Source organism: Seriola lalandi, unplaced genomic scaffold (genome assembly GCF_002814215.2).
Source record: "Seriola lalandi dorsalis isolate HSWRI2012SDOR001 ecotype SW California unplaced genomic scaffold, Sedor1 jcf7180002054505, whole genome shotgun sequence".
Classification (NCBI taxonomy): domain Eukaryota; kingdom Metazoa; phylum Chordata; class Actinopteri; order Carangiformes; family Carangidae; genus Seriola; species Seriola lalandi.
The window spans coordinates 433,502-445,273 of NW_019525058.1; the positions used below are offsets into that span (position 1 = coordinate 433,502).

At 38.8% G+C, this 11,772-nt stretch overlaps 1 protein-coding gene across 3 annotated transcripts in view; it reads right to left on the reverse strand.

Moving 5' to 3' along the window:
- Positions 1–2,510, reverse strand: part of phactr4a (phosphatase and actin regulator 4a) — a 31,291-nt gene extending 28,781 nt beyond the window's left edge. For 2 of the 3 annotated variants that reach the window (XM_023413213.2, XM_087175831.1), the window contains exons 1-2: positions 2,174–2,510; positions 1,194–1,287 (exon numbers count right to left, since the gene is read on the reverse strand). The gene's annotated coding sequence lies outside the window, so the exon portion shown is untranslated. The remainder of the gene's footprint in view (positions 1–1,193; positions 1,288–2,173) is intronic. The other variant, XM_087175832.1, reaches the window with a different exon arrangement.
- Between the last annotated feature and the right edge of the window lie 9,262 nt (positions 2,511–11,772).

The window sequence follows — 11,772 nt, forward strand, 5'->3', positions numbered from 1 at the left end:
AAATCAAAGCTCACTTTGGAAAGCCACAGAAAAGATTTCACCACTGTCAACTGCTAATTGGATAAGCTTACTGCCAAGCATGCTGCTTGTCATTAAAATAAAACATAGGAAAATGCATCTCATATAAGACTGCAACCACAGACTACAAATTAAGTGTTTCTTCACACAAATATATCCAAGACCTTCGTAGCAGTGTTAGCGATCCATATTGTGAACAAACCTTGTTAATGTACATTTTACTCAGTTCTAATGGAATGGATGTGCGGTTTTATGATAACTTATTATGTTGCCTTAGCAAAGAAAAAAAACAACTCCTGAGAATGCTGCATGATGAAAGACACTGTCAGAGCTACTTCATACTCTCACTCCATTCAAAAGTCAATGTTTAAAACTCAGCTGGGCCCTTTATGCACTACGAGGTAGTGCATAAATTTTACACAATCCTGTTTGTTCAGTGTAAGCTCCCAATTAGCTCATTAAGAACTCCCAGTTCATCGGATAAAGGGCCAGAGTTCTGCAAAGCTGAGAGGAGTACAATCAGCCATTGTGCCAAGTTTCATTCTGCAGACTTAGCAATCACTAAATAAAGAGCCAAGATGGAGTTTGTTTGGGAGCGAGCTGCATGGATCTCAATGAGCCACTGTCAACAGCTTGCTGATAATGGCACACACACATCTGATTATGTAAGACACACACAGACCCCCAAGATTCAAATGCTCAAACAACTTCATCTGAATACATCTCTGTTCTCTATTTATTTCTATACTAACAACGAGAGCAGCTTGTTTTTTTATCAGATTCTGCCACTTGTACAGTTTGCTTCCAAAATCAAAACTGACTCTAGCGCCTAAGGACTCTGCAAAATGCAGTTTTAGAAATATTTAATCTGCATCTAGATTGAGATAATATGTGCCTAACTTCCTACCAAATGCTAAATGTTAAATGTTTTGAGACATACTCCTTACCATCAGCCAAACTGAACCGCAAACATTCCCTCTCTGGGTACAAAATTACCTCCAGACAAACAATTGGTTATCTGCCAAAGAAGGCACTTCTGTAAACAAGATTACAGTTACATGCCACAGTCTGTGTTCATTTCCCACCATTTGAATGCTCTGAAAAATCAATGCCAGTCCCCTGCAACATGCCCCACCACCATCAAACCCTCAACTTCATTCCACATTGCAACCCACCTTTATGTATTCAGATTGAGCTGATATTTGCCACCATCTCTTCTGCTTGACACGCGAGGCGAAATCCTTGTGAGATGCAACAATCCACGACTATCTGCACACAAAGCACAATAAAAATGAATGACCCGATTACAATGCCGCCTATCTGGAACAAATACAATAAGCTGCAGCTCCTTTTGTTTTCTCTCCTCTAACAGTCTGTGTTGTCACTATAGGGCGTAATACTGCTTTGAGGCAGCACTAAAAGCACTGGGTGCCTGTTGGAACAAGTAGACGGGCCTGTGAATGGAATGCAGAGGAACGTTTCACAGAGAGTTAAGTTGCTTCAAATAATTTACACCTGAAGCCTCCCTTCAGTCACTGTAATATAATGCTACAGCTGCCATGCAAAAGTCCCAGGGCTCAGTAACACCTCATAGGCAAATATACTGAATTGAAGAATTTCAAATATACAACACAAATATATATATATATATATATATATATATATATAAAGTCATAGGTTTTAACATTCTCACAGTGGTTAAGAATAACACTGAGATAGCCAAAACAGTCATAATAAGTCATAAATAAGGCTCTGTTCTTCAGGATTGCCCTTTTGCTACTAGCAATACACGGGCTGTAACAAGCCAACATCAGACAGGTACATAACAGAGGACAACCCGAGGCTAACTGTATAAAGTTAGACATACTGTAACACAGTCTGAGCACCGTCTGTCACTCTGTTCTTTTCGGTCTTCCTGTTCATTCCGCCTTTCTAATTTGACCAACTAATTTGTAAGCTAAAGATAGAAACGCATTACAAACAGTGCTGGCATAATGCTAATCCTTGGCTGATGCTAGCTAAAAGCAGAGTCGGCAACAGGTGGCTACTGTCCCTGTACTGTAGCATTAGCTTTGTTAGCAACCGTAAATTAGCTCGCACTTGTCGCTCTAGCTCAAACAGACGGATGTATTAAAAGTGCAAAAAGGCGACTCACCTGTACTTGTAACCGCTCAACTTGTGAGATAGTGTATCCAAAAGGAAGGAGACGTTTTTCCCCCGTATTTCGTTGACCCCTGATTACTTTTGACACTTGTCGCTGCTGTCCATCACTGGGAGAAAGCAAGGCGGAACTAGCTTCACTAACTACCTTTTGACCCAAATAAAGTCATAAAAGTAACTTTCTGACGTAAGCGGAAGAAACAAAGCGCACGAGCATCGCCTCACTTTTACACCAAACGCCAGGAGAGAAGTTAAAATCTTCTATTTGAAACTTCTTTCCTGACACTTTAGTTTCAAAAAGGTGTTTGCACATTAACTCGCTTGGGAAGATTAAATACTCTCACGCATGCGCACTTTTCCTGCGAGGTTGCTCCCCCAACAGCAAAAATCTGAACACACGCAAACCGCAGGTACCACGTGACCACGTGAGCCGTGACATGCATGAAGCTGAAGCGTTTCATGGTTACGGTTGGGCAGAGTTTGTTGACGGTGGTTAGAGGTAAGGAAAGGGTGGTTACATGATTTACAGTCGGGCAGTGCCATGGTATCACTGTTTGAAATGATTGGTTGACGTTTTCCAATGCAAAATTATACAAAATATGTCATTTAGAAATATATATATTTATGATAAATAGATTTTTTAAGTTAGTTGTCTTATTAGATAGATAGATAGATAGATAGATAGATAGATAGATAGATAGATAGATAGATAGATAGATAGATAGATTCAAAAAATTAATTGACGATAAATAAATAACCATAACTAGAATATACTATATGCTGAATATAGACTGCACAATGATACATAAACTCTAATTCACTGTACGTCAGTGCATCAAAAAGCTGTACAGTAAGGTGCACGATTGCACATGGATGTGACACAGAATTAACTGTGCATTGTATGTATTGTAACAATAAGCACAATGTAAATACACAGGCAACAGTATATACAGACAGTCCTAGATAAATTATCAACAGATGAATCTAAAATGTAACAGATGTGATGGAGAATGTAATCTGGGTGTCTTCCTTCAGGCAGAGAAGAGTCTTTGTAGTGCAACAGCATCATTAATAATCATAAATAAAATATATTTAGGATTATAATATCAATAATATAATATCAACCATCATATTTCCTATTTACACACGAGCACAGCCTTAATGAGCATGACACACTTTCATTACACATAATGCTTGTACTGTATGTGTGACAAATAAAACCCTTGTACATGAATATTCTATACGGAAACATCCCTTGTAGAAAACATGTCTTGAAAACTATTTGTTGAACAGCTTTTGAATACAGATAGATGGTCATACATTAACATATATTTCTCAACTGCTGTGCGTTTGATCTGTCAGTTATCCCAGTTCTGGAGGTCCAATTTAATTGCATTTGACTGCAGCAAATCCTGACAGGATGTTGACATTATTAAGGAAGATGCTTGGGTGTATAATATGAATGTACACTAACCCTTCTTCTGTGGGGATGTTGATTGAAAAGGGAGAAATATTGTATTAGTCATAGTAAGAGATGTTCTTTTTTTACTTTTTACATTGCAGTGAAACGTGAACTAGGTAGGTTTAAGGTTCAATATTTTTTGAAAAGCGAAAGACTGAAGATAAATAATAAAAAAATAAACGCTGACATGGACAAAGATTTGTCTTTTTTATAGATTTTTTTATATGCAAATTCACATTTAAAAAAAATAAATGGACTGACTTATTATTATTAATTATTATTGTTATTGCAGGTACACTGCTTATGCACATTTTAAATTGCACCCATCTGCTCTCTTTGAAATCTGAGCAAGTCACGCATCGTTTGTCTGCTGCAGGTACAAACTTTAAAAGTTTGAAGACTGTGATCTCTTCTGGTCATTTGCTGAACTACACGCCATGAGTGCGGTACATGTTTTTTTTGTGGACTTGTACACCATAAATGAGTGGCATAAATTGGTCTGCCACCTACTGGCCTTTTAAAGACTCTGTCACTGAGCATATATGTGAAGTGGCTGGACAACTAAAACTCAGGAAAGAAAGACAGACAAAAACAAACTTCTCAGATCCTTTTTTTAAACACGCCGAATAATGTTTGCAGTAATCCAAGAACAGGGCATCGATGCCAGAGCTGATAGTGGTGCAGTTCAACTCATGTAACTCTGATAAAAATGTATGTGCCCTTTGTTTGCCTGGTATTATTAAGTAAACACACCATACAGCGCTGCCTGCTGTGAGAATAGCAGACGCAGCCATGCCCAGTCTGGGGCGGTGTTTTTTTTCTTCTTCTGCTGAATACTCTGCTAGAACAGCTCTCCATGTGAGGAGCTGTTGGCTATATGACGGAAAAGTCGGACAAAAGCAGGCCTGCTCCTGACCTTTAGTCTAGTCATACTGCCCCAGACAGGGCCCCCACCCTCTTACTGTATTTAATTATAGTCCTTTTATGATTTGACTCCTAATTGTTATTTGCTGGGTCACTGTTTAAGGCCTATGGAGGAAAGAAATGGCGATACAGTTCTAGCTGATGACAGTGACATAATGATAGAAATGCAACATGTATTATTCAGTATTCCTCCTTTGTTAGATCTGTATACCAGGGGTCTCCAAGCTTTTTAACTCTGAGAGCTACTTTGACAAAATAAAAGGGGTTGTGGGCTCCTTACATCACATTTATGTTAAATTTATTCACATATAATATCAAAACCCTCAAACTGATCTCCAAAACAAATCAGATGAATACGATAATTAATCAAATATCAAAATCCAAAATCCCATTTTGTACCATGTCGCATAAGAGTAAATCTTTGTGTCCAAAATCAAAATTAACGCAAATAAACCTCCATAAATCTGCTTAGAAACCAGAGAAAAGAAGAAGCTCGTCAGTCAGTGATCAGTGACAGTTGTCAGTACATCCAATGGTACATAACGAACAGGAACTTAAAATAGCTAATTCCGTACACTTCATTTTCCAAAATCTAAACAAACACGTGCTCAAGTTGAAGCCCACAGCTGAACACATTTCATCCATGCCAACAGGTTTCCTGTTAGTTGGAAATGTCGAGTTTATATCTGTGCTGTTATCAGAGGAGTTGCTCTCACTGCATGTGGCCTACGGCAGATCTGGTGTAAACAAACCTGCAGTAACTCGTTTGACTGACAACTGACAACTGACAAGTGACTGTGCATTTGATTTAGTTGCAGATTTACCGAGTGAAGTTGTGTTACTTAAAGTTTGAACTACACACCCACCGTCTGCACAGACTATATTCTCTGAACCTTTGGGCGAGCTGCTCTGAAACAGGGTGTGAGTTACTGGTAGCCGCCTGTTGGAGACCCCTGTTTTATACCCTCATGTTAACAGTTCAAGTAAAACAATACACGACCTTACAGTAAATGCCTTGTAGTTATGGTAGTAACAGAAACATGTTTTTGAACATACTGTACAAGTTTTCCTCCTTCTGGTGATTTTCCACAAGGCGGATTCAGTTTCCTCACATATAACGTCTCATTATGGGTATATTTCCACTTAAAAGAATATTTTGACAATCAGTATTGTGATCTTTCATAGAACACCCTCATATTAAACTTAGAAACAGTGAACAAACAGAGGAAACCTGCGTCTCTGAACCCTGGAAAGGCTAACTATAAATATGCCAGATAGTCCAACCATTTCATGGTGAATAGAATCGGACAATACATGTGCTGTTTGATTAGTCTCGCCCACGTCCTCAAAATCATAATTACTCAGCAGGATCATGTTTCAGCTTTTGTTGTATCTCTTTGTTGGATGTTCATTTCCTGTTACTAATTTGGACGATCTGGCCATAAATTTTGTAGATGAATAAGACGGAGACGGCTGTGATTCATATCTGCTCAACTCACTCAACCTCCTGTCAGATTTCATAGCATTACAGATTATTAGATATCAGATGTCTCCAGACGTGGACCAAATACACAACCCCATTACATGAGTCAAAGTGCTGGAGTACTTACTTTTAAAAATACTAAAGTATTCAAAAGTTCATTTTTTTTATGTGAATGCATTGTTGTATTCATCCACAGCACAGTCACAGAACCTATTGACTGAAACAAGCTACTGAAGCACTGGCTACCTGTAGAAAACTTTGTTTATCACTTCATCTGGTTGCCTTTTCACTACGCATCAATTGTTCTTTTTGTCCAATATTCCAGTTATGGTTACAGACTCTGTCTCCACCTCACTGCACTTGTATTTGAGTCTAATTGTTACCATGAATTCTTTTGGTCACGATAATCGCGTGGTGAAAATCTGATATCACCACAGCCTTAATTACTGCCAAAGTTGCTTTTATTGCTGACACATTACAGAAAACAAAAATAATAATTTGTCTGATGTGCAGTTCACATTCTTGCATGTATAGCAGATCTAGATTGGACATGCTTTCCAGGGGAATTACTTTCCACTCGTAACCATAATATAAAGATGGAAAAAGTGAAACAGCAAAAACACGAATGTAGGTTATATTTGGTTGCAAGGGTGAAACCACTGACCTGATAATAGAGCCGCCTACGTTTCCCTTGTCTCACCCTGCAGGAAACAGACAGGAAAACAATAAGGTCATCGCTGTGGACACAGAGGCTGATTATAAATTGCCCTATCACAGCTTCACTCAAACAGTAGATAAGCCAATGCCAGGCAGGCTATCCTGAAAAACAGATTATGGGTGACTCATGATGTCAATGCTCATTACCGACTTTTATAAACCTGCATGACAACATCATGACAGACTGCTATGACACTAAACACCGTTTCCCCATCAATCAGGCTCATTACGAGCCGGACCGTGCAACGCTTAATTACCAACTGAAATGAACTTATTATAAACATGAGCAAGTGTTGTGACAAGTCAAGTGGAAACTAATAAGATTAGAAAGGTTTTAACTCTCCCTGCAGGATAATTGGGCTGTTAAAGAAGAAAAATAGGAAAATGATGCATCAAAACATTATGTTCACATGGGCACACTGGTGGAAAATACATTTGATCAAGTACTTAAAGGTCCCATACTGTGGAATGTCTTTTTTGATAATAAAGGTCTATGTTCTATATTAAAACTATGAAAGTTTCAAAGTGTACAATCCATGAACAAGATGCAAACAGCCTGTATTCAGAAACTGAGCCTTAAAATGAGCCGTCAGGACTTCTGCAGCTTTGCGATGTCACAACAAAGCAGTCATCGCTCTCAGCCATGCCCCACCACCCAACCTTGCAGGATTTGGTTTTCTGACCTGAAATCTGCTAAAAAAAATTTTATGTGATGACTCAGAAAACAGTCAGCCAATCAGAAGAGAGGCTCAGGCAAGAGAGAGGAGATGTGAAACTATAGAGATGGTTTTTGGTTCCTAAAACCACAAATATATCTTCTTATGGAAAAAAAAAAACTTGAAATAAAACACCAGAAAAGTGTAAAATATGAAACCTTTAAGTACAAAATGGATGCACTCGTACTTTTCTTAAAACCACTTTATATTTCTACTCAGCTACAATTCAGTATGCGTCATCGGAACCTGTCTGACTTTCAAGGTCCCATATTTTACACTTTTTTGTTTTATTTGAAGTGTTGATCCATAAGAAGATATATTTGTAGTTTTAAGAACCAAAAACCATCTCAGTGTAGTTTTACATCTCCTCTCTCAGGCTTCTCTCTGCAGCTGTAGTAACAACAGGTCTGTGAGCCAATCAGAAGAGAGGAGGATCTGAGCCTCTCAGTTGACAGAACACAAACAAGGTATTATGTCTGGTTTCACCACGTCACAGTTTACGTTCCGTTGTTGGTGGTATAAGCGCATTAATATGACTTTATCATAGAATAAAGTACAGGGGTGTGGTGTCTTGAGTTTGAGCGCCTGATGTCTGAAGGATAAAAACGCTCCGTCACACCACTGGAAATTATATCGATACTATTGTTGGATAGGGATACTGAAACCACCTCTCCCAAGTCACTCAAAAATAAATAAGCATCAGACACATTAGTTGCTGTTCTGTCTCAGTCAGCTGAGTCAACTGACAAACCACCCGAAGAAAGTGGGAAATGAGCTCAATAAAGATGTGGCTCAGAGATAGGGGGAAACTGAAATTTGAAATGACAGGAAGATTAAAAAGTGTATGAGCTGAAAGCTGATATTACAAATCTTTAAGGGATCAAAGGGATGCTACAAGTCACACATGATGCAATCTCACCCAAACTGTGACTCCTTGAACAGTTTTCTTCTCAGTTTTATCTTTCATCTTGATTTTTGCTGTAAAAAAAAAAAAGATAGGGCGCAGATGTGTTTTATTGTTGTTTTACACCGACTGATAATCTGATGAGCGACAGGATAACATGGAGGCAGAATCGATGTCTGATGGCGCTCTCAGATAGGACCACAGAGCATCAACATCAAGTTAAGTCCTGGAAAAGTCACTTGCGATTAGTTGAATATGCAACAACGTATTTTAAAAGCAGTCTGATTACAGCCATTATAAAAGCTTGAAACTTTCAGACTTTTTTATTGCAGAACAGCTCAAACAGTGAGTCAATCAGCTCGAGGTGAATAGTACGTTTTTTTAGAAAGATTTCCATAAGTTGTGAAAGGATTTAGGAAAAGTACAAAAGCCTTATCTGACTGAATTTAACACAAAGGTCACAAATTAGCAGATTAGTTTTTCTGCCAAGACTCAACTAAGTCCGTCTGCCGGGGGTGACACATCGTCTGGTCATGGACTCACAGACATAAGACGCAGCAATGTGACTGCAGAGGACAAACAGTTTTATGATGGCCAGACAGGTGGATAGAAGATTTATGCATTACAGCATCAGTCACTGGCAGCATTTCAGTGTCACAATGTCTAGTCATAACACTGAAGCAGTCGTGTTTGCATATTTTTTTATTCTATTTGCCTATCTGAGAGGACAAAGGGACTTTCATGTGATACCATACCCAGTGACCAAAATATTTATTGATTCACCGACTGATTACCTTTCCTCTCCTTGTCCCTGTCTGTGGAGGTCAGGGAGACGTCACTGTGAATACTATTAGTGTCAAAACAGATTTCTGCAGTCTTAAAAAGGTGGGGAAGTTTCATTTACTGTCATGTCTGCTTCTCCCTTCACGTGCGATAACATCTTTAAGCTGTAGACAGTGACCTATTCAGCTCTCAGCTAATCAAGAAAACTTTTTCCTTATACCAGCATGAAAAATGAAAAAAAAAGAAAAAGTGCAGTATAGTAACACAAACGGTCAAATTTGCTTACAATTCTCCATGGTGCTAGTGAAGTATGGTGGTATGGCCGACAGTGATTTCAGCCAAGATCACCAAACTATGACATCATCATTTTATTTTGTAAGATTTGGTCTCTGTTATTATGTTGTGTGTCTATTCATATAATATTTTTCAAGAAGACATTTTGGCAAATAATCTTTATTGTGCTCTTTCCAATCAATGCCACTCATTAAAGTATGAAGCTGGAGCCAGGAGGCAGTTAGCTTATCTCAGATACGTACGCTTTGTCCAAAGTTCAAACATACAGTGCACCATCAAAATACAGTTATTAAGTGACAACAATAAAAAATAAAATATACCTACAATAACATTTTTTGCTTTGGAGGAATCTGAAACAAGCTGTGAACGGTTGCATACTTACACATCCAGCAGAGCAACATTAGCATTCATTTGAAGTCGTGTGTCCACAATATTCAGACGGCTTTTACACTTGTTTTGGTCTCCACCAACTCAGGAGAAAATTATCTCTCTCTTTAGCGGCTAAATGTTGCACTATTTTCAGAATTAGTTGCAGACTTAGTCTATCTATTATTTGGTGCTGGGTAGGTATTGTACAATGGTTTTTTTTAGAGCTCCTTTAGTGAAAATGACACTGATGAGAGCAGCGCCTGAATCTAAACAGTGAAGTCATGGGCAGGAAAACTCTGATTTAAAAGATGTTAGAAAGCCCAGTGAAGCTGAGGGGAACTGGAGAGTTGGGGTTTATCACTACAAGCAGCTCCTGTCACATAAATATAGTCATGTTCGCAATTGTTAATATAAGAATATTGATTATAGTGCCTGATTTACGCTTTCAAGCGCCAGTTACGTGTGTCACATAATCTCATGGTGCCAGATTGGAAATGTAAAATGTGACTCTGTGGAGCCGCTGTTCGAGATAAGATGTTGGTTCTGTGCCATACGTAAAGAGTAAGCATCAGCCTTTAGCTCTGTAGATAGCTGACTGATCAACTAGTCCAAGAAAAACATTATTTTGTCATTAGCTACATAGGTCATATTATTAAGGCCTGTTGACTCTGCGGCCTATATCATCCTCTGTAATACAGTGGCTTCCTTTTGCCGACAACCCTGGCGAGGCAAGATGGATTACCTCATTGTGATAATGAACCTTTTAAGACATCGTCTGCAAATAAAATCCACTCAGCTAATAGGCTTGAGATTTTGAGGTCAAAAAATTTGCCCGAGATTATCAGCATTCAGCTTATTGCTTGGAGAAAGGTAAACATTAAATTCCAAGGGTGTAGGCAACTGGTTAGGGGCGAGGTCGTGGTCAGGTTAAGCATCATAAGACATGATTGGGTTAGGTTCAGGTTAAGGTAACTGGATCGAAGGGGAAACAGACTTCACTTCACTAAAATCTACTCCTGGTTAAATCTTTTAGACTAAAGACCTGATGACGTTGGCTCATACTTGATTTAAAGACAAAATTTGACTCCCCACAGTATCAGTCATAAGGTGATAAGTGGATAAACTTGCGAGAATTTTTTGCATCAGGTTCAACTTTGGTGAATTTTAATCATCAAATTTGCATCATTAATGAACCGCGAGCAGTCTTGGCATTAATGACCTTTGGAGAGTCCAAAATGAGGGAAGATATATTAGCTGTGCTGCAAATTCACAATTTTTTTCCTCCTTTGTCAGAGAAACTGTTCCACAAATGAGCAAAGTTGTGACTAGGCTTAACAAAACAAGCTAGCAAGTTTACTAACTGACCGTTAGCAAGCTAGTTAGCTCGGAGAGCTTTATTTTCCCTGTTCAGTAACTTGTTAATGAAGAGTGTCCGAGTACAAACTGTTCCACAAAGGATTAATGTTGTGCACACAGACAGATGAATGAGCCAGTGGTACAAACAAATCTTTTGAAATGTGAACTTAATGTCCTGTTAGCGACCGAACTTAGCAAACAAGCTAACAAGTATACTAACTGACCGTTAGCAAGCTAGTTAGCCTGGAGAGCTTTATTTTCCCTGCTCAGTAACTTGTTATTGAACTAAACTGTGTACAATAGTGAAAAGAAATTCCAGAGTGAGTAGAGAGAATCTATTTTGACAAACTAGTGCTAGCCTGTTCAGCTAACAAGTTAGCTGTTAGCTCACCAGCTACAGCAGTTCAACATCTAGCCCTTTGACTCAATACTTTGCAAACACGTACAGATTAGTTTAGCTGTACCACTTTCTGCCATGACCAGGCCTGTCAAACGCATCAGGATCCACCCGTGCTCCTGCCAACCCCTCTCCTGTCATCAGGAATAATCTTCCTGGGCGTTCCTGCTTGATAAAGCTGAGGATAGG